Source organism: Lacerta agilis, chromosome 3 (assembly GCF_009819535.1).
Source record: "Lacerta agilis isolate rLacAgi1 chromosome 3, rLacAgi1.pri, whole genome shotgun sequence".
NCBI classification, from domain to species: domain Eukaryota; kingdom Metazoa; phylum Chordata; class Lepidosauria; order Squamata; family Lacertidae; genus Lacerta; species Lacerta agilis.
The window spans coordinates 96,832,455-96,838,454 of NC_046314.1; positions in this window are offsets into that span (position 1 = coordinate 96,832,455).

The window sequence follows — 6,000 nt, forward strand, 5'->3', positions numbered from 1 at the left end:
ATCTAGCTCATTACTTCTGACAATGACTGGCAAATGCTCTCCAGCCCTACCAGGATATTCCAGAATTTGAACGTGTGACCTTTTCCATGCAAAGTGTGCTCTCTGGAGGTGCAGCTGTTATCCTTGACTGAATCCTAGACAGGCTCTTTTGATGCCTGGCATTTTAGCACAAATGTAATACTTAATAATAATAATAATAATAATAATAATAATAATAATTCCATTTCTTTTTAAATATTATTATTAAAAATTATTCCTGGTATCTAGCATCAGTGTTGCTATTATTAATTTCATGGTCTCATCCCAATTTTTATAATGCTGTTTCTATCCTCAAGCTTTTTATTGTCATTTTCTTGGTGTCTTCTACTGTTGCTATTAGTTGCCCTGAAAGCTGCGCTGAGAGAGGAGGGTATCATTCACTAAACTAACAAACCTCTTCACTTCCAATAAGGCAACCCAGATCTCTCTCTCTTTCTGGGAACAATACCTTCCCAGGATGAAATATGATGATATGCAAGTCTAAAAATGTACGCCCCCCTAAAGCACACACAACATGTTTCTAGGTCTTATCTGAAATGTGATTAACAAACCCAGCATATATTATTTTCAGATTAAAGAGCGAAAGTTATGGTGTGGTTGGGTTTTTTTATGGGTTTTTATTGCAGTGTCAGGATGATCAATGAGTTGTTTTTACACTCTTGTCAGCTGGGCTCTTTTTCAATATGTTCCAGTCTTGAATCAACATGTTTCAGTCCTTGAGAGCTACGACTGATGAGGAGGAAGGTTGTTAGCACTGCAGCAACATCTAATACCATTTCCTGACTGATGGAAATTTAATTATTATTACATTCAAGTCCCAGGGTTTCCGTGGTCGTGGGACACTTTGTGTATGGCAGCTGCCTTTTGTCCAATTCTTGTAAAGAAACACATAATGAAGACAGCCATTCAACTTGATCCTTTACCTCTATACCTGTTGCCTGTAGCCTACGGCAAAATATAATGAGGTATTAGACGCAGAGTGGGCAGAGTTAGATTGGGATCTGCTGGAGGTTCTCTGAGTGATAGGAAATAGGATGGCTAGAATGTCTAGCTCCCAATTGTTTAACAATGTCAGCAACAAAATGACTGCACGCCTTGGGTTCTGAATGAATTCCTTGTGGGATGTAAAACTGCAGTCAAATACAACATTCCTACAGTGACATGTTAGGGGATGTTTTGTACCATTCAGGAGAAGACTTCCTGTTTCCTCCTGAGCTGGGACAGACTTCCACTACATGTGACTTGAAGAGGGTGTAGTCTGTTGTACTAGCATGGAGGAGCACACGGCCTCCATGATCTGATCAGTGTGTGCGCTCTCCATTTTGTATGTTGCTGTGTGTTTGGAGAAGTGACTGCTTAGTCGCAGTCACTTGGGATTAACTTCTTTATGGAATAGTTCTAGTTGATATGTAACCTAAGCCTGCCTTCAGGGACATGTCTGTGAACCTGAATGAATCTGTGAGTAAACTACTTTTATAATAACGTTAATCAGATTCTTGTGTTTATTCTTTTTAAGAGGGATTGGAAGGGATTTTACCAGGAAGGAATCTTTAATAGTAAGACTCAGATGAGTCAGCAACAAGCTGATCGCTGCGTAATTTTAAAAGGGGGATGTTTGGAACTCTGCTAGAATATGGAACTTGCTAGCACAAGTTAGGAAGGATATCATTAAATAATATATCCTCTCCTGCCTCCCTAATCATCCCCACATTCCTGGGTGCAGAATTCTTGAAGTGTGTGCCTTTTGCAATAGGGAAGAAGAAGAAGAAGAAGAAGAAGAAGAAGAAGAAGAAGAAGAAGAAGAAGAAGAAGAAGAAGAAGAAAGAGGAAGAACCCATCATGCCCATCCCTGTATTGGGCAGTTTAGAATATCTAAAAAAGAGCTAACGGTATAAATTATGACAGGGAATGGTCTGAAGACTGGGGAATGCATTCTATGGCAGACCAGCTTCTCTCTGATGGAGAGCTGGAGGGGTAAGAGTTGCCCCCCATTGTCCACAGCATGTTCAGAAACAGAGAGAGAGAAACAGAAGCTGAACAGCTTAGGGGGGAGTTACCCAGTTATGAGATAATGCCAGCAGAACCAGAAGGGAGGGGGCAGCTAGTTGAGATGTCACTTGAGAGTGCTGGGGACCCGCCTCACCATGGAATAAGAGGTCCGAATGTATCAGAGAGCAGAGGAGTCAGAGGGAGGCAGGAACTTCCTGTTGGCACCCAAAATGCTGCAGAAGCCGGAAGGAGAATTAGACTAGCCAACTGCCCTCCTTGTGGAGAGCTGTGTATTTGTGCTTGCAACATGATGCTGTAATAAAAGGACTATAAATCTATAAATCTTGTTAATTCTTACCTGTGAAGTCACTGAAGGGAGGTGAGGACTCTCCATGCCTGACACTACGTAATCTTTATGGAAGGAATTATGACAATTGTTGTGATTCCCACAAACAACAAGGAACCTTCCCTGAAAAGTCACCTGAGGTTTTGCTCAGGGCTTCCATAGCACCCTGGAACCAGCACTTCTAGACTTTTGCAGTGTCACTTAAGCTGTGGTTGGTCACTTAAGTGTCACTTAAGCTAACATTTGGACAGAGTGCAGTGAAAATTCTAAGGGAATGTTTCAAAGCAATGAGGGAAATGTTATCTATGGCCCATGTGTGTGTGTCTAAAAATGGGGTTGTCCCCCTGTCCAACAGGTTATGTAATGGCAAAAGTGTCGTGTACAATGATGAAATTAGAGACCGTGACAGTTATATCTTCTGTAAATTTCAAGCTTAATACTAGACATTGTCATTGTACCATGGTAAGCATCCACACAGACTTTCCATTTACATTCTCATCTTTTCCAGCTCATTAGACTTTGAAACTCTCGAGCAAAAAACCTGTCACTACAAAGCCAGGCAGGGAAAGTATCTGAGTTTAAGGCCAAAGTGCCATCTGTAGACACAGCTGCTTATGCATAATCTGGAGTGGGTGTCAAAAACTACAAGTCCCGGGTGGTAGATTAGGGAAACCATATGGGAGAAAATGAAACAACTTGATGGACAAGCATTGCAAATTCTCTAATATAAATGTCAGGGAGACAGTTGGGCACAAAATTCAAAGCCTGCAGCCTGCCAGGAGGAAAGCTGCTAAAATCTCTTCTGGAAATGTGTGTTTGGAAACAAGCCGTTTGGGGAGAACGGAAAGTTTACACATTGTAATCAAAGCCCTTTCAAAAGGGCAGAGGGAAATGAAGAGAAGAAGGATCCCTCAATAATTCTCTGTTCTGAAAGGACAAGAACTTTTTGATCATATGATCCCTCCCATAATACATTGGATAGTCCTAGGAGCTCAGTGTATGCCAGTTTTTGTCATTACTGGTACTTGAAGAACTTTGTAACATCATTAATGGCCTATGCATTTACCCTTAATATTCTTTTACGCCTCAGTTGTTGGGTGAATGAGCCGTGGAAGCTGTCAAACGATTAAGCTTACCATAGAAAACAGCCATTTACCGGTAGCAGAGTTGTCTTTACTTGGACAAGACTGACATATGTCACTAAACACACACACACCATTTACAGATGTTAGAAGTAGTCTTCTCTCTCTGAGTCCAGAATGGGTTCTTCACCTCAAAGTCCTTGCTGTGTTAAATTCTGTAGTCAAGTCCTTGGTTCAGTTGCTTGCAAAGTCCTGCAACTGATAGAGTTCTCTGAGTTCTGAAGTCTGACAATTTCATACCTTCTTCAGGCAATCTCTTCAAAAAGTCTTCACTCAAATCCACAGTTCCAACAGATAGTCTTTAACACCTTCTGCAGTCTACCACCACAACCTCACACAGCATGCTGTAACAGGACCCCTTTTATACACAAATTTACTTGCCAAATCTGCCCAGTAATACAGATAAGAGAGACACAAGATGCCTGCAGGTACATTGTGGGGAATGAGACATGTTTGTGGACTCATGGAGTAACCACGTTTTCCTTCTCCTTCTCTCATCATGCTAGAATACCACCCAATGAAGCTGAATCTTGGAAGATATGGACAAAAGAGCATACTTCAGGCAGCACATGGAAATATTATCCTTCAAGATGTAGTGATGGCCACCCACCTTAATGGCTTTAAAATAGTCATGATGACTAAATTCTGTCTACATTGTCGGGTGTAATATGCCTTTGGATAGCCGTTGCTGAGCATCACAAGTGGGGAGAGCACTGTTGCACTCAGGTCCTGCTCATGCACTTCCCATAGTTGACCATTATGAGAACCTTTGTCCTGACCCACCAGGACTCTCATGTTCTTATGTCCCCATCTGAAGGGCACCCTGGTACAATACAAAGTACATGTACACATATTGAAACTTAGCAAATGCCCATGTGAATTGGGCAAAAAATCTATAACTTCAAAAAAGAGAAAGTACTTAGAATCATAGAATCATAGAGTTGGAAGAGACCACAAGGGCCATCCAGTCCAACCCCCTGCCAAGCAGGAAACACCATCAAAGCATTCCTGACAGATGGCTGTCAAGCCTCTGCTTAAAGACCTCCAAAGAAGGAGACTCCACCATACTCCTTGGTAGCAAATTCCACTGCGGAACAGCTCTCACTGTCAGGAAGTTCTTCCTAATGTTTAGGTGGAATCTTCTTTCTTGTAGTTTGAATCCATTGCCCCGTGTCCGCTTCTCTGGAGCAGCAGAAAACAACCTTTCACCCTCCTCTATATGACATCCTTTTATATATCTGAACATGGCTATCATATCACCCCTTAACCTTCTCTTCTCCAGGCTAAACATACCCAGCTCCCTAAGCCGTTCCTCATAAGGCATCATTTCCAGGCCTTTGACAATTTTGGTTGCCCTCCTCTTGAACAGAAAGAATCAAACTCTTACACATCAATTAGAGATGGATAGCCTGTGAATCTAATTTTGTCAATGCTACCGTTACCACAAGGCATGACATTTTTTTAAAGGAAAGAATAAAGAATGAGGTCATGCTCTAATTAATTGGAGTTAGGAATAAACAGTTCAATATGTGAGTGTTTTTCAGTGTGAAGCTAATCATCTTCTCAAAACTCTCCCATTTGAATTCCTCTTGTAATGTTAGAAGAATGAGTCCATCCTAACCCAGGAAATTGTTATTTAATGAGAGGGCAAGCATATGTACTAAAATGCCCATACTACGGTAAAGTGTGCATCAAATGCATGTATTATTGAAAACAATGCATTATATCAGGGGCCACCACACACAATGTTTCCTCTTAGGAAAAACCTGCACTAAAATACTGGTCAATTTTCACAAGGTCTTTAAAGAAAAAAACCAACAACTGATGTGGAGACCTGGAGAACTGAAGTTAAGATGGGAAAAATGAGGAGCTGAGAAAATGGATTGCTTCCCCAACCCTAAGGGCAAACAAACAAACAAACAAACAAGGCAACACAGACAAATTGCAAAGCTGTGATTGATTTGCTTATGCATATTTAACAGGGCTGGCCCATACACGAGGCAAGGTGAGGTAACTGCCTTGGGTGGCAGGATCTATAAGCGCAGCAGGTCCAGCCTCCAAGGAATGCATCCCCTACTGCCATGGTGGCAGCTATGTTCAAACAGCTTGAAAAAACGGTTCTGTCCATCATACCTGGCAGACTCTTTCCTTCTAATATAAGCAGTCATGGATGGTTGAATTGAATCTTAAACTCAACAAAATTTTAACTGCTAACTTTGTAATGGGATGCTCAGCCAAACACAGACCTTGCACTCATTGCACGAAATGTCCAAGACTGCTGCAGTCAGTGCAGATGGGGTTATTGGTGCAGGGGATAAGTCATAACAACAACAACAACAACAACAAACAACAACAACAATTTATTGTTTATACCCCGCTCATCTGGCTGGGTTTCCCCAGCTACTCTGGGCTGCTCCCAACAGAATATTAAAACACAATACAGCATTAAATATTAAAAACTTCCCTAAACAGGGCTGCCTTCAG